The sequence below is a fragment of the Pimephales promelas genome, chromosome 4 (genome assembly GCF_988280905.1).
Source record: "Pimephales promelas chromosome 4, fPimPro1.hap1.1, whole genome shotgun sequence".
Taxonomy (NCBI): Eukaryota; Metazoa; Chordata; class Actinopteri; order Cypriniformes; family Leuciscidae; genus Pimephales; species Pimephales promelas.
This window is the reverse complement of record NC_142772.1, coordinates 39,878,266-39,900,577: the sequence shown is the minus strand read 5'-3', so window position 1 is coordinate 39,900,577 and position 22,312 is coordinate 39,878,266. Positions and strand designations below refer to the sequence as shown.

The following is a 22,312-nucleotide window of genomic DNA, read 5'->3' as shown; positions in this document are numbered from 1 at the left end:
TTTTTGATAAACATTCCAGGATTTTCTCCATTTACTTCAATGGGAACCAAATGGTTCAAGGTCCTAATGAGAGATTCAGTACAGCTTCAAAGGGCTTTAAACGACACCAGACGATGAACAAGGGTCTTATTTAGCGAAACGATCGTCATTTAAAAAATAAATAAAAAAGTTTAAGTTTTATAAGCACAAATACTTATCTTGCTCTCTTCTGTGATGAGCGTTCATAACTCCTGTTCGAACTCGTTCATCAAAATGAACAAATCTTTTTTCGAGTCATGACTCGAAGGGTCCAGATATAAGACCCTTATTCATCGTCTGGTGTCATTTAAAGCCCTTTGTAGCTGCACTGAATCTTTCATTTGGACCTTGAACCGTTTGGTTCCCAATGAAGTCCATTATATGGAGAAAATCCTGGAATGTTTTCATCAAAAACCTTAATTTCTTTTCGACTGAAGAAAGAAAGACATGGACATCTTGGATGACATGGCGGTGAGTAAATTATCAGCAAAAGTTTTTTTTTTAAAAGTGAACTAATCCTTTAAGATTTTGAATAATTTCTTTTATGTCTCTTATGTTCACCGAAAATACATTGAAAACAGTAATATTTTTTTTTAGCAGTTATTAATCCAGTCTTCTGTGTCACATGATCCTCAAGAAACATTTCTTATTATTTATTACTATTGAAAACAGTTGTGCATGCTTAATATTTTTGTGGAAGCCATGATGCATTTATTTCGGGATTCTTTGCTGAATAGAAAGTTCAAAAGAACGGCATTTATTTCAAATTATATATATTTTTTGGTAAGAAATGTAAAAGGCTTTACTGTCACTGTTTTGAAATGGACAGGTTGAACTGATTTATAAATCATAGAACTTTCAAACTCTTAACATTGTTTTTCTAAAGCAGAGACATCAAACATCTCTGATGCTCTCATATTTGCAAGTTGCTAGAGAGAGACATTAATGGCCTTGTAAAATGCACATTAAAGTGATCGTATCCCTAGCAAATGATTGTGAATATATTGTGAATTTTTGTATTTCCCTGTCCTAACCGTCTTTCAAACACTATTAACGTGTAAGAAGGGTCACCCAAAGTTTTGTTCAGGGCTGAATCACTCTGTTTCTTTCTCTCCGGCACCCAGAGAGGGATTAGAGTCCTAATCCTGACAAATGCTAGTTTTAAATTCAACCTCAGCTAACACAAGGGCTGCAGCAACCCAGCTGCTCGAGGAAAGATGCGTTTGCATATGCACATATGTAATTTATTTGGAATATATGCCTGCAATATTTCTTCTTTGTCTAAAACAGGCTCAGGCTTTCCATTAGAGGTGGAGGACTCTGTGGAACAAAAAGCATTTACATCTATAAAAGGTGCTGTAATGAGCAAAAAATAGTAGAAAACACTGCCTTTAGCTGGCCAGAGAGTGGCAAAATAGTGCACCATTGATAAAGATTTTGTCATTTGCTCATCCTCATGTCTTTCCAAACTATTCACTGATGTCAAACCAACTTAGTCCTGTTTTTTAGTGGTGCATGTTATCTTTATGCTTGTAAAACGCATCTAGAATTTTAATACAAATCTCAAATTCCTCTTAACCTCCATTTCCTGCTTCTCTAATACCTTGTTTTCCTGAGGCTCAGGCTTCTTTTGGACTGAGAGTGCCTTTAGTTAATTTTTGTCAGTGTTTATTCATCTTGTGTTTTGGCTAAGATTAGGATTAAAGTGAAAATAATCTCTTTTTTTTTTTACTTTTGACCTTGTTGATAAGCGATATGTTGATACTGTATGTTCTCTTTCTCATTTCACACAGACTTGGTTAAAATCAAGCTGAAAGGGCCGGTGTGTGTTTAAATTTTTAATATGTATGTAACTTAATTGAAGTTAAGCTTGGCCTTGCTCTTGAGGAACGCTTTGAATACCAGTGCGTTTGATTTATTAAGTTCTTCAGAGGATCTGTCTGCGGCTACGTTATCAACTAATAGGATCTCCCCCTCCCCTTCTCTCCCGCTTGCTCTGTCAGATGGTCGACTAATACTGATATTAATGAATTCATTGCTTTAGTCAGAAAATCAATACGCACTTCTAAAGCGTCTGCGGATCTGAGCGTGCCCAGATACTGACCCAGTTCCCATGTAAAGCAATAGTCATAATATATCCTGCGGTTTGTTTACCCATGCAGAGGATGCGTCCTGCCATAGTCCATAAATACATATTATGCTAGGGATGTGCACACACAGTATGACCAAAATCATACGTTTTTGATTATGTTAAGTCACAATTTAGATAAAAAAAATACATTTTATGAATCACATTGCTTCGCCTAATATAACAATCCAGCCATTTAAATATTTTAATACTGATTTTTTTTATTTTTAACTTAACATGTTTGGAATATGTCCCATCTTATATTTTTGCATTTCTTTAATGTACTTTAATGTGTAAACACTGTAAAAAATTTAAATATATATATATATATATATATATATATTCATTTTGAGAATTCAATTAGAACATTTTTCAATTGATTGTTTAATTGTGCATGCTAATTTAAGTTTTTAAATTTAATTTACCTTTGCTGTCATCTAACACTTACTTAAAGTTAATATTTAAAAACATTAATAATTTAATAACACTGTTAAATGTAATATTTAGCAAATGTCTAAATGAATTTCAATTTTTATACTGTAAATTATAATGTTGTGATGCTTAAATTCACTTGTAGTGTATAAATAATTTAGTGATTTGTGTGTAGGCTATTCAAAATAGTATAGAATTGTATTATTGGTTATTTATCAGTGATTGGCCATAACATGATAAATATTATCTGTTAATCATAGGACACAATTTGAATTTCAACTGTGGTATTAACAGTATTGCAAAATCTGTTTGACACATTTCTGCCATTGCACATAGCCTATCTTTAGCTCTTTTAAACACTCGTGGCAATAACAACATCTGCTGCCAATATTAAACGCATAGAAATGAATTGGTGGGGAAAATCTGGGACATTCATAATGTTTTTGCTGTGTCGAAGACTCTCTAGTAATGTGCTTGGGCATATCCCCAAACAGCCTGAATCTGACTGAAGAGAGAGATTTTTTTTTTTTTTCTGGTTATCTGTAAGATGTCAGATAAGACAGATCGCCCGTTGATGTTGGTTTGGTAAGGGAAGCAGACCTTTGTGCATGACTGCTGTGTGAGTGTGTTAAAGGTCAAGCAGCAGGGACGGACGAAGGCTGGCCAGAGGTCAAACTCTCTGGGTCATTTACATGCGGATCAGAGAGATGAGAACAAAACAGTGGAGAAAGAGCAAAGGAAGCACAAAAAGAGTTGGAAGTATATGTAAAACAGTGGCTAGCATACATTCTCCTGACATGTTGAGTTGTGGTGTTTGTGTAAGTGATGCAAGTTCGAGTTCATCTTGATTTGAGGCAGATCACAGCATACTGTACGAGATTTGTACTGTACGTTAAATCTTCAGCTCGGGTATCGGATTGCAGAACAGATGTATGTGTGAGTATCTTCCTCAAGGAACACACTAATTGGTTTCTCCTCTATCCCAAACAAACACTCTAATTCTATATTGTCTCTCTGTGAGATTAGAGAACCGCAGAAATCATAAGGGATGACCGTATCAGAGTGTGATTAAAGAGTAGTATGGCCGGATTATAGCTGTGTTCTCTCAATCTCAGCAGTATTTGTGGGATTATTGTCCTCGAACTGATGGGCTGCTGTGAGGAAACACTGGATTATGAAAGAACAGAGCCATTTAGCCGCTCCACGCATGAATATTTTTAGGGCCTTATCTGGGGATAAGTCGTTAAATTATTCTTTAATTTAATGCATGTCATTAATAAAGTGGTTCAGGCAGAGAATTAAAGTGCTCTGTGTGAGGTTTATATTCAGGAATGAATTTAAATGTAAATGGATGTGATCATTATTGAAAATAAATAACTTAATTAAATATTTAAATTTGTATTAAAACAACTACTCTTTAAAATTATGTTAATATTTACTATACTATACTATGGGGCTGTTGAATGCTTGAATCTGATAGGTTGACGAATGTTCGATTATTGTCAGCTAGTCAGCTAGTCATGCCCAGCATTTCAAAGGTCCTTATAGCATATACAGCAAAACAACCAAAACCCACAACGACACTGACCAAGCAGATATAAATAGCAAACAATATGTAACAAAAAAATACATCATCTGAACAATGTTTTGAGTTGTGGTAATCGTAGTATATCCACCTCGGGTGTGCATTATTTGTCTAATAATTCAACGGCCCATCAATTTTTTCTTACATATATATATATATATATAGCCTACTTTCAGCTCATAAATGGTTTATTTCAGTGTGTGTACCTCTGCATGTTTATTGAAAAGAACTGGCTCAAAATAACGGTTTGTTCGACTCACTGACTCGATAATTTGATCAAAGCACTTCTGAAATAAATAGCTGTTGCAAAGCTGTAATGTGGATATTGATGTGGTTGCTATGAACTATTGTTTTATGGAAAATATATGTGTGGAGATAATTAAAAAATAACAGCATGGTAGTTTGGAACAGCATGTGTGGGTGAGTAAATAATGACTGAATTTTATTTTTGGACTGTTTTATACTTTTATTATTATTCATTTTAATAGGGTTGTATGTATTCATGTTCTGGGTTGCATATGTGAAGTATATTGAGTTGAGATAGTGAGTGCAATCCTTCACAACAACATTGCAAAGTTGACATCGACATCAAATACATTGCCTTCCCCTGCCACTTCTTTGTCTCCAGTTGAGCATTCATCTCTTTTTCTTGACTTGACTTTCTGTTGTAAATGCCTTCTTAGCATTTAGCTGTGTGGCCATGTGTATCCTGGTATGTCTTTCACACCAGTGGAGGGCGTTCCACAGCACTAGAGCCTTTTCACAGGCCGGTGTGACCTCCTGACCCCTGCTGAGAGGCGTCTCTTCAGTGTCTGCCACAGCTCTGCCCCCTTCACCCTGAGTCTGAGGGACGGTGTCCTGTTCTCGCCACAAAGGAAATAATGGAGATGCGAGATCATCCAGATGTTGTCTAGTCAGATGAGAGAGACTTTCACAGTATGATTCTGTTTTAACATGAAAATCCACATTCATTACATATTTTCTATGATTCACATTTCTTTAGTTCTTCAAAAGTTGTTTGAGACTACTACACTTGTCCATGCTGTAGATTACAGCAATTTGCCACATAATGCCTAAGAACATTCCTTAAAGGTGCCATATGTAATAATTGAGGTAACAATATACGAAAAATGAGCTACACGCATCAAAAGAATGAGAAGAAATAAGTGCAAAGATGTCATTAAAAAACTGACAAGTTATAGTGCTGCCGAGATATTAACCTGAATTAGCATGCTAAATTACTAGCCCCGGCCCGGCAGGTATCGTAATACCAGTTCCGGCCATGGGAGGCGGTATGCGGATGGGCAACGTTAGCACCAGCCAAACTGCAATACGCGAGTGAGTCGCGCTCGCGCCAGCTTGTGTGTACTTGAACCTGATGTCAGTCGTGTGGAAATACAGCCCATTACTACATTTCAGTTCAGGGAAGAGTTCAAAAAATGATTGGTCGACATTATGCATGAGGAATACATTTTGGTAAGTTGTAGCATACTGTATCTTTCAACAGTGTTCGTGTTCTTTTTCCAGCTAGTAGAGACGATCGGTTCACGTGCGCTAGGGATCTGTAGTGTAACATGTACAAGCGCCAAAACGGTATTTATTCTTTGAATTGCGTAATATAATTGACAGAATCTGAGAGCTTAACTAACCTGCTTGCTAAGTGTCAATTGCGTGTGTCTCACGGTGAATTCACGGCGCTAGCTTGATCAACATCAGCGAATGCTGTCTGTCAAATTAATTCACTAACAATAAAAGTGTAATATGAACAAAACGAATACCATAAACTTCAAATAATTGCCCAAGCTTTTATTTTCCCATACCGTCTAAATGCACCAGCTTGTTTTTGAGATCTATGAGGCGGTCTTCATCATTTAGTGTTGAGATTCATGGTGTTTAGTTTAGTTCACTCTAGTGTTTAGTTCATTGAGTCTCTGATCTCTAAAAATCTCCAAATGTTCCACGTGAAACTGCGGTCTTCCAACCTTTTACTATCATGTCAAATGATTTGAATAACATGCGCGATGGTAGGAGCACAAGTCATTTTTTGGAGGTATACTGCCCCCATCTGTTATGGAATATGGAGTAGGATTTGATTTATTATGTTAGATGGCACCTTTAACTGATATAACATTATAGTAAACACTTGCTTTTTATTGGCTTTTTGTGTTCAGAAATCTGTCTGTCAGATTTTCACAAAGGCTGCTTTTATTTGATGATGAAAAATATGGTAGAAACAGTAATATTGTGTAAATATACAAATTAAAATGACCTGTTTTCTATTTTAATGTATTTTGAAATGTAATTTATTCATGTGATGACAAAGCTACATTTTCAGCATCATTACTCAAGTCTTCCGTGTGACATGATCCTTTAGAAATCATTCTGAAAGAAACATTTCTTATTATTATCAATGTTGAAAACAGTTGTGCTGCTTATACAACAAAAATAGTTTTTCAGAAGAAAATTTAAAGGGGTGGTATAATGCCCCTTTTTACAAGATATAAAATAAGTCTCTGATGTCCGCAGAGTGTGTATATGAAGTTTTAGCTCAAAATACCCCACAGATTAATACTTTTTTATAGCATGTTAAAATGGTTCCTTTTTGAGGGTGAGCAAAACGTGTCGTTCTGTGTTTTTCCCTTTAAATGCAAATGAGCTGCTACTCCTGACACAGAGGGCGGAGCCTCAAAGGCTTGTTTTTACCTCATGCAGACAAGCACTAAAATGTAGTGATGGGCAGATCGAGGCTTTGTGAAGCAATGAAACAGTTGAAGCAAATGTGCTATATTGTTTCGAGGCTTCGAATCAATCCGACACCCGTCTCCATGGTGACACCTAGTGGTCAATTGCAGGTGTTGATCTGAGACAACCTTTACAACAATGTGGTTTTTTTTATTATTGTATTTTTTAAATATATGATTCTTGTAACCTGTAGTCTCTTCACATTGCATAATGTTATTTTGGTCATGAAAAATTAATAAAACAAATCAAGCCACAATGTCTCACTTTCTTATAGATTTTTATTTAAAAATATTAATTTCTCTTCTGTTCTTTCTATTAATCTGTCTATATTGTGCACACAGAATGCCTATTCTTAAAGTCTTGTGCTGTTTTATGAAGGCAAAAAGCCATATAATGGTTTCGATTTTAGTTCATTGGCAAAATATAACGCTAGAGACAATATATATATATATATATTTATTTATTTATTTATATGTTTTTGTATGTTTTTGTAAACAGGTATATTTATTTATATATATATGTTTTTGTTGTTTTTGTATGTTTTTGTAAACAGGTATATTTATATAATATATACCTGTTTTTGCTCAAAACACCCCCCCCCCCCCCCCCCCCCGGGTGTTTTGTTCTATCACGAACAGCTACAGTGGTGTAGATCGTTGAGCGCGTAGTTTTTGAAAGAGGCAGAGCAATTGATGTGCTTGGCCTCGAGTTCGAACCTGGCTTTTGCCGAACATGAGATGTAAAAAGTATAAACTAACATTGTCTCTAGCTTTATATTTTGCCAATGAACTAAAATTGAAACCATTATATGGGTTTTTGCCTTCATAAAATAGCACAAGACTTTAAGAATAGGCATTCTGTGTGCACTTTGCTCACGCGATCCTTCCCGACCGACCTATCAATCAAACCCTGATTCGGCGAAGCACTCCACCTGATGAAACACGAAGCTTCATTTAGCCTTTGTCACGTGACTCTGGGTGTTTTGAATCACGCTTCGGATCAGTGTTTCGAATCATTTTTGCTTCGGGATCTCGCAGTCGCAAAGCTTCGGAACGTCTGTTTCGCGTCAGCCATCCCTACTAAAATGTCAGACACTGTTCTACTTTTTATGTTGAAACTGGAGTTGGCCAATCATGGAGAGACTCAAGAAGAAGTGAAAACGTGTAGAATGCAACACAACGTTTCTGAATGGTTGGTAAGTTGATGAATTTATGTTTCTAATGTAGAGCTAACTATCATCCAGTCTTTGATTAACATATTCTTTATGCTAATCAAAGATTTCTTTAAAAGCAAATATCTTCCTTTGCTTTGAAGCGCTGTAACGTTGCAGATGTTGTTTATCCTCAAATAGCAACATTACACACTAACTCAAGTTCGAAAGTTAACTCATAGTCAAATCATAATCAACCACCTCTTTAAATTGTGTTTGGGCATTATATGTGGTTGCCAGGGTGTTGCTATGCAGGTTTTCTGAGTGTTTGGTTGCTTGTTGCCAGATTAAGTGGTTGCTAGTGTGTTCTGGGTGGTTGGTATGGTATGGTTAGTATAGGTATTTTTGATCAGTTGCTAGGTGATTGCTTACTGGCCCTATAAATAAGCTCACCGCCTTGTTTCTTTGGTCTTATCATTCCTATAATTGCTAAGGTCTTTTAGTTTAATTTTATGGCAGGCTATTTTATCATTAGCTGATAAAACTAGTACGTTTGTTTGCTTAGAAAAGTACTTAAAAAAAACAAATGATCTGAAAAACAATTCATAATCATAGCACAAAACAATGCATGATGTTTTGCACTGACTTTTAATATTTATGACCAAGCCTTCGTTCAAATCCCTAAAGTATAAGCAATAATGATAGTGATGATTGCATTAGCAAGCACTGTTGGCAATCCCAAGTTTTTCCAAGTAAATTGTGGGCATGTGTGGTGTTTCAGACAGTGATGAAATGTGTTGTCAGTGACTGGTCAGATGGACGGTGCTGTTGAGGTCAGGACACAGAACATTTGCTGTGTAAATGACTGAGCGCCATTTCCCCAGTGTGAGCGAACCGCAGGTCAAGCAGATGCAGCCGATGGATCTAAGTGTGTGGCTGAATCAGGTCTTATAAGAAAGGGGCCGAAATCCATTTACTGCATTGCAGGACTGTGTCTCCTGGGAGCCAATGGAAATTTATGAGCAGTGACTATATAATTCATTCAGAATGTGGATAAAATGTACTTATTAATGTATAAATATATAAATGTACTTTAAAGGTTGAGATCCAGTCGGTTTCCAAATTGCCCCCCACCCCCTCCATCTTTTCCTCTGTCAATCCCCATCATGCCTGCCAGGCTTCATTTGAATCCATCAGTTCTGTTGCTTCATTCATCCTGCCATTATGCTGTCCTTCACTCATTCATCCTGTCGCCATTCATCCTGTCATCTCAGACAATATGTATCACAGTCGCTGTCACTTATAAAGAGCCCTTTCATCCTCTGCCTCTCACTGTTTGGCTGATGTTCATCTTTGTGGATTGCTTTTGCAATATATTAGAGTCAAATATTTTCTATAGTTATCTTATAATGGACACCTACATCTTCTGTCAAATCATCAGCTGTCCTTTAAAGTGATAGGTCACCCAAAAATGTAATTGTCATCATTTACTCCAGTGTTGTTCAATGTAATTAAAGTGGCGCTATGCAGTTTTGGCAATTTCTTCGCTGTATTCTCGCAGGTTTTCTCTATAGAGCTCCCCCTATAGCTTCGGAATAGATATTCGACAACTCTGTCTTAAAAACTCATTGGTGACTCTCCCCCCTCCCATCTTCTCCCTCTGGCCATGTGCATTTGTTTTCAAAGAAGCCAACGAGCGCATGGATCCTGAGGTATGTATGATACACAGAAGGCTAGCATATAAATGTTGAGAGAGTGTATGAGAGTGTATATTTGTATTGTGTTATCAAATGTAATCAGTAACATTGGAGACTAATAAATATTTCCGTTTTTTTTTTTTTTTTTTTTTAGCTTAGCCAATCTCAATTATAGACTTAGATTAGGCATTATTAAAATGAAACTTTAATGCTGACGGGGATCGGAGGTCAGAGTAGAGTTTTCCATCATAATGATGATTAAAAACTCCATACCTACCTTGTTCTTATATCTAGCCGAATCCTGGATGGGGGCGTGTATTTGAGCAGTAGCCTACTTAAAGCAATTTGTTACACCGCGAGACCTGATATCACGCAATACTTCCTAACGATGAGGCCTGTGTCCCGCCGAAACCAAAGTTGCAGGAGTGGTTTTTCCACTCACAGGCACCAGGGGGAAGTGAGATGGCCACAATGCAACCTGAAAAAAGTCATATAACCATTCCAATGACTTCAAAGCTGTTCAGTTAAGCTAAAAAAAAAAGCTTAAGTTCCCCTTTAACATTGAAAATGTTGCCTTGGCAATTAACTGAAACAAAATAAGTTTAATTGGAAGAACTAAAATGACTACAACTAAAATAATAACCTATAAATATATATTACTAAAATAACAGTGCTTTACTCATCTTTGCGTCGTTCCAGACCTCTATATTTTAAAGACTTTTTAACTCTATGGTTTAAATCAATGGGTTCCTAAACAACAGTGTATGGAGAGAAAAAAATCCACAAATAAAAGAAACTCATACAGATTTGAAATGAAATGAGGATGAGTAAATGATGACAGAATTTTCGGGTGAATTTTTGGGTGAATTATTACTTTAATATGGCAATGGTTTATTTATTGTAGCTTTTTATACAGTCTTTGTTGTAACAATGCTAGTGCCTCTTGGTGAAGAAAAATCTTGGGCAAAAACAGCCCCAATTCAGCCTCACAATGTAAGAGTAATTACAGCACAATTTCTTATTCATCATTTCTGCTAAATTCTGCCAATAGTCATGTGGTAGCGGCCCTCGCAGATGAGACCGAGCTCGGGTGCATGTGAATGTTCCAAATTGGAGCCGGCCTGGCCCCGAGGGCTCGGAAACATAGCAAGAAAAAGTCAGAGTACGCTTTACGACGGACTCCAGAGCCGCTCCTTCAGTAAAGTAATTAGGTCTTATTCTCTAGGAGCACAATGGAGGCTTTTCTGTACAGCGGGAGGTGGGTAACAATTGCAGGTTGGATCCGGTCTCTTTTTTTTTTTTTTTTTTTTGGAGATCTACGGTTTCTCTGCATAGATGCATCAGTTCAGGAAGTGTGTATTTAGTGTGTATTCAGGGGTCGGTCCAGTGCACAATAAAACTGAAATTAGAGAGGCAGAGAGAGAGAGAGCCAGCTGTGACACAGGTCGCCTTGTTCAGACACATGTGCATAATGGATCGCTTTCATTCCACGGCCGTCGCATTTGCACACGCGGAAAAAGGGGGGAGAGAGAGTGCGCGAGCGAGGGGAGAACAAATGGGCATGGCTGTTAAATTAAGTGTGGAATGAATGCATTATGAGCTATTAGGGCAAAGAAAAGGAGTGTCCTGAAAAAACACAAGCCGTAATTGTGAATTCTGATGCTGGAGCGCGTTCAGAGCTCCTGAGGGCTACCTTGAGGACTCAAAATCCCCCCCGAGTGCGCGGGCCTGGATTTGGAACGAAATAGGGGTTGCTGGGATGATGGCTTTGTACAGTAAGGGTGGAAGGGTGGCATAAGCTCTCTTCCCCCCCCATCCGTTTCTAACATTTAGGTCAAACTTTACCTCTGGTCTTCACTCCATCTGGCCCTGCTGCTCGAGCAAAGGTGCCCAAAGCCACAGGGCGGCATTCTGGCATTTTCTAGAATCACATACCCCATCGAGCAGAGATCACCCCGGCGTGAGATTTCCTTAGCGTGGGCTTCTTTAATGCAGTGTTGCCTCTCAGCATGCCTGTTTCCCGCCTTAATAGGTAAGCAACCCACTCTCGCATCTGAGTTTCAGGTGTTTTCTCTGTTTAGCAGTGTTCTCTGGGGAGCCGCAGCCTGAATGGATTAGGCCACATTTAGACGGATGACTGCTGGCGACCAAAGCTTTAAATGTATTAATCCCCCTCTTATCAAGCAGGAAATGATGAATCGCCTGAGCCTGCTCCAGGCTAACCTCTGCTGTCGTTTGAACAGAATCAAAGCTTTAAATCACACACTGCAGCACCTGGCGATGTGTATATGTGTGTGTGTGTGTGTGTGTATGTACTGTGGCCTGTTTTAAAGTGATTTAGTAACGCTTTAATGGGGTGAGGGAGGTTAGGAAATGAGTATGAAAAGTAAATTAAGAATTCTACATGGGCTTTGATAAATAGAATTGCTGATGAGGGAAACTTGTGCGGCTGTTGTCATGTTTCATCCAATCTGATGAATTCCACCCATGGCTGCAAACCAGGAGCAGCAGTCAATCAATGCTTTTACAGCCTCTTTTTAATGTGAATTATGTGCTTTATGGCCCTATCTGGCACCTGTACTCTATTTCTCAATGCCCTTGCCCTGTACCTCAGTGTGTACAAGGAAAAAAAGGGGAACATCAGCACTCCGATTGCTCCCTGCGACTTTTGAAATCCTGCCATTCCTCTCGTTTATCATTTATAGCTTTAGGTTAGTATCCCATCTGTGTGATCCACCAAAAACCATTACACGTGCATGTTAGGCTTTGGTAAACTATTTGAAAGGATTATAAGTATCAAAACAAAATCGAAGGCTTGTTTGTGATGTGATGGATGCTTCATTATTTGTTATTTTCTCCCTGAAAAAATGATGGTGTGTTTGATCTATATGTTATCTCCTTGTCATTTTCCAATCCAATCTGTGAATATACACAGATGAGCCAAAACATGATGACTACCTGCCTACCATGACTACCATTCACTGTTGGTAAATTCTATTCTATTCAGCTGTGTGTGCAAACATACTTGCAAATAAAGCTCTTTCTGATTCTGATGTGCTGTTGGTCCTCAAGGTGCTGCCAAAATAGCACTGACCCACCAAGGCATGGACTCTTCAAAAACCCTGAAGTTGTTCTGTGGTTTCTGGCAACAAGACTTCAGCAGTAGATGAAGTGAAGCCACCATGGATTGAACTTGTTGGTCCAGCACATCCCATTGATGCTCAATTGAATTGAGATCTGGGGTGTTTGGAGGCTAGGGCAACAACTTGTGTCTAGTCTGGCAGGGTGCATTATCCTGCGGAAAGTGGCCACTTCCATCAGGGAACACTATTGTCATGAAGGGGTGTATCTGGGGTGTACAATGTTTAAATAGGTGGAACATGTCAAATTGACCTCCACATGAAAGGCCAGACCCCCAGCAGAACAGGGAGGTGACCTTCCACTGCTCCAGGTCCAGTTCTGATGCTCATGTGCCCATTGCAGGTGCTTTTGACAGTGGACAGGGTCACCATTAGCACTGATTGTTCTGCGGCTATGCAGGCCTCATGCGCAGCAGAGTGTGATCTGACACATTCCTCCCATAACCATAGTTAAAAGTTAGACCTTGTGATGGCTTGGACCAGATGGGATAGCCTTCCTTGGCCTTGTGCATCGATTAGCCTGTTGATGGTTTGTCCTTTCCAACACCCTGTCGACTGTTTGAGATTTATTATTCCTCTGCTCTGACCACTGTTGGTAAATACTCACCACTCCTGACTGGGAGCAACCCACAAACCCTGCTGTTTTAGAGATACTCTGACCCAGTCGACTTGCCAATACCATTTGGCCCTTGTTAAAGTTGCTCAGATCTTTTTCCTTCCTGTTTCTGCTGCATCCAACACGTTGATTACAAGAACTGATTGCTCACCAACTGTTTGTACACCTACACAGACCTTAATGTGTGACCTTGTTAGAAGATGTTATATATCTATGGGGTGTTATATATTTATGGGGTCATATGTTATATATGGGGGTGGTGATGGCGCAGTGGATAAGACGCATGCCTTTGGTGTGAGAGACACAGGTTTGAATCCACAGTGAGAGACCAATATGTCTGAGCAAGACACTTAACCCCTAGTTGCTCCAGAGGCGTGTGACCTCTGACATATAGCAGTTGTAAGTTGCTTTGGATAAAAATATCAGCTAAATGAATAAATGTAAATATTAATGTTCATTCGCAATAAAAAACTGCATTTTTTTGGAAAGGGTTTAAACAATGTTTCTCATGCGTTTTCAATGTGCCATAAACAATTATCGCACTTCCACCTGTGGAACAGTCCTTAAGACACAATCAGTTTACAAGCCATAGACAATTAAGGTCACAGGGAACATGCCATAGCCCTGCTGCAGGTAGGCATAAGGACTGCAGATGTGGTCAGAACAATAAACTGCAATATCTGTAATGTAAAGGGCCTTTCACGGTGAGCACGATTAAGAGACACCAATGTACATCGCAATGACACTCTTGAATTGAAAACAATAGATCCCTATGGAGCTATTCGCAACGGCGCGATCAATTACACAAAGCTAATTTTTTTTACGACCAATGTCGCGATTTTTATTTTTTATTTTTTTTTTTTTTCCTGTCGCACTGCAATGAAACGAGCCATTCAATTAAGAAAAGTATTTCGGAAGAGAGAAGAGAATGGATGTTTGTTATCATTGGTGTCTGAGAACAGATTGTTTCTTACATGTTCTTTATACAGATTAATTGAATTACGCGATCTGAAGAGTTTGAAACCTCGTACAGAGCAATGTTGTCTTCCGTGCGTGTCTGTTATGATTCAGAAAGCTCATTTGCTCTAGAGCTGTCCAATCATGTTATGTGATCATAGCTCCTGCCCTTTTGAATGATGACTGTGTTAATTTCTTCGTTCTGACTTTTGCACATAAAAAACTGAGAGAAACATATATATATATATATATATATATATATATATATATATATATATGATCACGATGATATAGATTATATGTTTTTCATGCGGCTTGTGTTTTTTTATAAGAATAAAGGAAGAATTTCTTGCATGAGAAATGCTAAGCAGGTGTAGCTTTCAGTTTATTGTAAATTCAAAATACACTCTAGATCACAGTCTGAAGTAATTACACGCACTCGATGATGGTTTCTGTGTAGTAGCAAACTTTATTTGTCTTAATTTACTGTTGTATGTGCAGTGGATGAGGTTAAAGCCAAATGGGAAACATACGACAAATTTAAATGAGGGAAAATGTATTTTCGGTCAGCTTGAATTCACTTAAGACAATCGTTTCGGGTTCTTCTGCAATTTGCTTATAATTTTAGTGCGTTACGCTCAGTGTGAAAGGACCATTGTCAAACCACTTGGAACCATATGTCCCAGACATGTTTGAGGACTTGCAATTTCCTTTTGGAAGAGTGTTACAGCAATAACTGGTAAATGCGGTGCAGTCCATGATATAAACAGTAGCCTATGTATCACAAAATTGATCACAAAAAAAAAAAAAAAAACTCAATTAGAAACAAGAAATGAGTTCTTTGATCTACCCTCATCAGAGGGGATCTTGGGGAGTATTTTTAATTCAAGTGCATCCTAGATTTTTTGATATTTGGAACCTAAAAGCCACATTTGGGGGGAGACATTGGACATCATTACTAAACGTACCAGATCCGGGTTTATTTGTATTTCACTGTGCCTGTTGGATAAGCATTATGTAATTTAAACCTTTCAAAATACACCCAAGCTCATCTGTTAAACTGCCCGTTGTGGCATTTAGAAGTGATGGTTTGATGATTTCCTTCACAAAGCATCAATCAAATTTAAATGTCAAGTTTTCATGGTGAAATTCATGTCCCTTTATTTCATTTCATAAAGTTATCAGTCCCTCTGTAATTTGTGGTGAGTGCCAGAACTTTCCTCTTGATGGCTTAAACGTGCCTGTGGATGCATTATTGAATTTGCACATTTAATCATATTTACACGGCATTAATCAAATGCCATTTCGATTCATTTTCATTCCCACACGAAAGAAGCATACATAAGTGTATTTAGGACAATCGATATGTTTGAATAAATCACAGAAGCTGCTTTAGCTGTAAACAGGCGTAAAAGGGCTCTTTTTTTGTGATTTACTATTTTTGTGAGGAATGTAAATGATTAGACATTAACTTATGTTATTTTCAGTACAGTAGCATTCTTTCTTTTGTGACATTGCTCCATTAATTTGATGTATTCGTTCATTAATAGTATTAAATATGCGATTTTAAGATCAAAAGAGCCTTTTTTTTTTTTTGAAAAAGATTAGAAGGAAAAACAACAAAAAGATGAGAACCAGACCAAAAGAGCCTTTCTAGATTCTCTTTTTAACAGCAAAAAAGAAGGACAGCGATTTCTTTTATTCAACATTAAAGGATTAATCATTTCTCCGTGACATTTTCTCTCAGCTGAAGGTGAATTTCTGAGTCTGTGTGTTTTTAATATAATCTCTTTATCTGTCTTGTTATTTTGTGTCACAGTTCTGCTTTGTGTCTCTTACATTTGAATGATTAGGTGGGATTTATGAAACATTAATTACATCATTGCTTGATCCCACCCCACCCCCTCTCGGATCAATAAATCATCTGTCAATCTATATCAATCTATAAACTAGATTGTCTCAGAGTTTCACTCACAAATCCTAAACGAACGATTTTCATTGATGGCGAGACGGCATAAAATATGGAGTGGTATTGACTGCTGGGCTGCAGTGAATTTTAATATGTCCCCATCTGCATGAAGCTCTGGGGTTTGTGGGTAAACTTGCGGACACCCGAGACAGCACCGAAACAAGAACTCCATTTGAATGTGTGGAGGTCACAGGAAACATTTGCAAATTATCTCACTGATGCGTCTTCTGATCTCCACACAGATACTGGAAAACCAATCTGGCCTACTGATTGGTATCTTATCTGACTGCGCTTGGAAAAATGTTCACAGTTTGGTGCAGGGACAAAAAAAAATGATCTCTCTCTTCTCTAAATAACATTGAGAATGGCAAACAAATGAGCTTTTGATTCATTTTTAGCCATAACATCTGAAACCATTTCAACACTGTCAACCGGGGGAATGTGAAGGAGGGAAAAATAAGAAACATACTGTGTTTTGACAACATGTCTTTGATATAGCACATGAGAGATACTGTATAAGTCACTATATAGCGAGTGCTTGTACGTCAAATAAATTCATGTGGTCTGAAAGACGTTTCCCTAATTCAGCTCTTTTCTCTCCGTTTACACTCCGTAGCCTCATGTGCGGTTCTTTTCCTCAGTCACGCTGAATCTCACCCTGAACAAACTTGACTTAAATTTCTTGGAGATGAAGTATTTACATGCTTTATTCTTCCAAGTGGGTTGCTGTGCAGACAGACTGTGGGCAGTGTTGACTTTGTTCCTGTTATCCTTTTGATGAATGGTGTTGCCGCTGTGGGCATTACCTCCCTTCGTGCGGGGCCTATTGATCAGGGCCATTGCAATCTAGTACCTGCACAGGATTACTGTCTCCACCGTTAGTCACAATCAATGACTCTGAGACAGCCGTGGCTAAAATGTCCTCGCAGGAGACAGAGTAGCTCCACTTTTTGTTTATTGAAGATGACACACACGTGGAGAACAATTGGAGAAGTCTGATATTTGGCAGACTTTACTCTGATAAACTGCCTGTGTGAGTTCTTGTCAAAGTTGATATAAATTTCAGAAAGCTCTGCTTTGGAAAGTCCTCTGTACTGATTCATCCAACCTCCTGGCTTGGGATAGATACTGCTTTGCCAGCAGAAGTTAAAGGAATAGTTCACCCAAAAATGAAGCTTTTGTCATCATTCCTCTGTTGAGCACAAAAGAAGATATTTAGAAGAATGTTGATAACAAGACAGTTAATGGGTAGCCAAAAAAATACTATGGAAATCAATGGGTGCTGTCAACTGTCTGGTTACCTAGATTTTTGAAGATATCTTTTGTGTTCAACAAAAGAAAGAAACTCATACAGTGATGCGTTTCCCAGAAAGCATCTATAGCCAACTATGATCGCAAGTTCTGTCGTTACCAACAATTTGGCATTTCCTGAAACCATAGTTCCAACCAACATTCGGAAGCAGCATCGCAAACTTATTGGAACTTATTAGAAGCATTTCTCATTAAATGACATGTGGACTTAAATAGATCTCTTGGGTACAATAAGCAAACAAACAGTATATTCTATATCTTTAATTCTATTTTGCAACGCATTCTCATCCTAGGGTGTCATCTAACTGACACTTTTGATCATTCGTCTAAATCCGACGCACATGGCAACCTATGGCAACCTTCATATATATATTAAAGTATTTTAATATATATATGAAGTCATTAATGACAGCCCTATATTGTTGAACCAATGTGGTTCAAATGACAGAGGTGCGACCATGCTATGGTTTCGCAAAACAGTTGTTGAAACAGACTAGTTGTTTAGATAACGATACATCGTACATGGTAGTTTATCAGAGAGTTACATTGTTGTATGGGCAAATTTAGTAATTGAAGCCATAATTTTAATTTTGGGGTGAACTATCCTTTTAAAGTGGGTTTGTGGTTGATTCAATATTATTTCAGAAAACACAGCCATACATGTAGTTTAAAAGAAGAATTTTGTAAATGCTTTCTGATTAACAGTTTGTACAAGCTAAAAGAAAACCTCATGAACTCATCAGTTATCTTTAGAACAGATACATTTAATTTTTTTTTTTACAGCAAGGACGCATTATATTGATCTAAAGTGAAAGTGAGGATATTTATAATGTTACAAAATATTTCTGTTTCAACTTTCTATTCATCAAAGAATTCTGAATTTTCAACATTGATACTTATAAGAACCATATATATTTAGATATTATATATTTAATTAGAAAAGTTATTTTAAATTTGAATAATATTTCACAATATTTTTGATCAAATAAATGCAGCCTAGGTGAGCAAGACTTCTTTCAAAAACAGGGGAAACAAATGTAATTATTAAAAACTTTTTACCGATCTTACCAATCACACATACACACACACAAACACACAAATAGAAATAATTTCCATTTTTAGGTGAGCCATCCCTTTAAATTGCTTCATGTTGTATAGTTTTAAATTGCGTCATAAATTTGTGTCCCTGGGAAGTAGAGCCAGACCGATAAAGGATTTTGAAGGCCGATACCGATACAAATATTTGTTGGTTTTAAAATCCGATATTCCGATATATCGGACGATTTTATTATTATTATTTCAGAAATGCACAACAAAATATTGACAGATTTCCCTAACATTAGTTTTTTGTAGTTATTTATGAGTTTTAACTAAAATAATATGATAATGCATTTTAAAAAGAAACTTGTTTCTATTGTCACAACAGAACAGAGGAACATCAAAATATATTAAAGTTCTGATAAATAAAATAATAATTAGCCCCTACATTGCCTTATAGTTACAAGCTGCGTGATTTGTCCGTTTTTATTTTATTTTTGAAATATTAATTTATCGGCCATTATCACTGCCGATACCGATATTTTAGAAAATGCCTAATATCGGCCGATAATATCGGCCTGCCGATATATCGGTCTGGCTCTACTGGGAAGGAAAGTCTCTTTAGAGATAATATAGGCTCTTCCTCAAATTTTATGAATGTGTCTGGTAACTGACGGATTGAAAGTATAGGACCAATAGTACAGTATGTCAAAAATAGGAATTTTAGATCGGTAGTTGAAGAATAGCCTTACTTTATTAGCATTTCAAGTTATCCTTCTTTTCCCCTCACAAAAATGATGGGACTGTGACTGTGACCTATCATCTTTCCAGTTCGAAGATAATGAGAAAATCAATTACACACTTTTAAACATTACCTATGCCTTTTCCTCTCAATGATTTCCAAAGTCCAATCTGATTGATTGTCAGTTTTGAAAGATAGCCAACAGAAATAGCCAACAATACAGGCCAGCATTGCCAACTATTCTTCAAATCGTATGTCCACACCCCACAATAATTACTCCTGACGAATCAGAAACCACACGTTTGGATGAATGCATAATGAAAAATGACAGTTTAAGTTGTGTTTTGGATTCTCCTCCTGATCTCCTGAGCAGAAAGGCGGCCAATGCGGTTCAGCCTGACCCTCTTCAACCTTATTTTAAATGCAAATACTTAGTGTTTATCCGAGCTCTTTTGCCTGTTTCGTGGCAGTGAGCTGTTGACCTTAAGGAAATGGAAATTTGCCATCAGTGAAGCAGCAGCCATCTGCCCTCCATCTGCAAAACAGAGGGAGAGATATCCCTGACCCTGAGAGAGATGGACAGAGAGATTATACTTGTCTAATCAGAATAATGATATTAGACTGAGATTTTGTTAGACTGATAACCCTTGTTGGCTTATAGACGCACTATTAGAGGAAAGCGCAGAAGTATTTTGAAGTCCAAAGCCATATTCTGACACCCAGAGGAGATGAAGCGAAAACCGAGCCATATAGCAATATTTAAATTCCAGAGCTCTCAGGAAATCAGCTGCATGTGTTGACTAGATTGATTTAATTCCTGTGATCCTCTTGACCTCTGTCTCATGCTGTGATATCAGCTTTAGAATGATTGATCAATTTTTTGTCCTCGGTTTATCTAAACTAACTAGAAGACAAAAAAAAAAATGTCTGATCCCATTGTGTGAGCTCTCCTTCTTAGTCAATGAGTGAGTCTTTCTAAATATTTAGCTAATGTCGGTGTTGCGGGCCATTCCATTCCCATTGATCGAGGAGTCTGCTGGGATTTAAAAAAAAAAAAAAATTCCACGTTGATGTACGGTGAATCAGGGTCTGTAGACAATGAGACACATTGATTGACTGGAAGCTGAAATAAACTGGAGTCGCTTGTTTGTCCGTTCACAGCTGCAGGCTATAATTGGATCTGGAGTGAGTGACACTTAGAATCTAAAAGATACATCTGGCCAGCTGTCAGCATCTGTGACTCCATCTTCATTCTGTGGACATTACTCATAAATTAGCCACCAGAAGTGGAAGGAAGCTCTTCAGTTGGGTACTCTTAAAGGGATAGCTCACTCCAAAAAAGAAAATTCTCTCTCTGTGTGTGTGCGATTTGGTTACTGTGGCCTTTTGATTGCTTACTACAGAGTTTGCTAAGAACTATGCTATTAGAATGATATGTATTGTGAAAAATGCACTGCATAATTGAATTCAATTATTTATTATGCTTGAAACAATTCTGTTTAGGTGCAAATTAGTCACAGTATATAATTAGCTTTACATAAAATCAGTAGACATCTATGGTGCCTGTATAGATAGCGAAGTAATTGTCTGTGTTTGTTGATCTATATTTGTAGATATTCGGGAGGTCTGCAGGTTCAGCATGTCTCTCTCCTGCTGCTCCTCTCTGGCAGGAAGTGAAGTTCCCGGCGAAGGGGTGTACGGCCAGCATCAGAGGCATATGGGTAAACTGAGCTGCACAGCTGGAGCTCCCTGCTGCGTCCTCATTGGCCCCTGCAGCCCGTTGCCAAGGTACCAAATGCCCAACCATGAAATATGGATTCAGATCAGCCAGCATGTTGTCGTGATAGAAAACAACCTGAGAAAACACTGAACTCGACACAACTTCAGAGGCCAATGTGCAACAATAATCCTCCCGACGCAGTAAACTTTTATTTTCCCTAGGCGTAAAAAAAAAAATTGTTTGTTTCCGGTTTCCGACCGACCCTGTCAATTTATGTGCGACCCAAAATTATTTTATGAGCTTGGGGAAGAAATAATAAAAATTAAATAAATACACAAATAAAAAAATTTGAGGCGAACTATAAATTTACGTTTTTGTACAGCTCCGTCTTTTTATAGCACGCGATGCAAGATGCATCTTGTCCTCCAGCAATCTATTAACAAACGAGGCAGATATCGTTCGTCAAACTGAACTATAATACATACTATACAAGTCTTTTTTTTTTGTAATTTAGGATATTTTTATTCATATTCGCACACATACAAATACATGCATTCATAGGCATGTAAACACCACATACTAATACCTCCATCCGCCTAGTTTTATTAAAAATCATCCCAAAAATTCCAATCATGATCCCAATCCCATCTTCTGCTGTCTATCACTTCTTTCGCCATGTATTTGTTCGTTTCTTTCATTATTTTATGCAATCCAAAACACTCTAACCTGCCGCGGTTCGTATCTCTAGAGCCCGTCTAACTTGTCCGCTTTTCCGGGACAAATGGATTTTTGAAGGACAAGTAAAAGAGAATTTTACTCGCCCCAACGGACAAGTAGCCTGATTAGAACATCAATAACAAACAAAAAAAATAACTAGGGAATCACTAAACCGAGAGAATGATTCTGATTTTATTACATTTATTGCAAGTTGCGATCGATTGTGGATAATAAATGTAGCAGGCAGCAGCTACTGTATTACTGATGGTAAATTTGCGCTGTTGACGCTCGCGCAGAGAAATCTACACACATGAGCGGAGCACACACACACACACACAGTTAACAACATA

At 37.8% G+C, this 22,312-nt stretch overlaps 1 protein-coding gene across 1 annotated transcript in view; it reads left to right on the top strand.

The window, feature by feature from the left end:
* The first annotated feature begins 21,163 nt into the window (after window positions 1-21,163).
* The window catches only part of fam222aa (family with sequence similarity 222 member Aa), a 106,610-nt gene continuing 105,461 nt past the window's right edge, over window positions 21,164-22,312 (top strand). The window contains exon 1 of the mRNA XM_089130500.1: window positions 21,164-21,313. The gene's annotated coding sequence lies outside the window, so the exon portion shown is untranslated. The remainder of the gene's footprint in view (window positions 21,314-22,312) is intronic.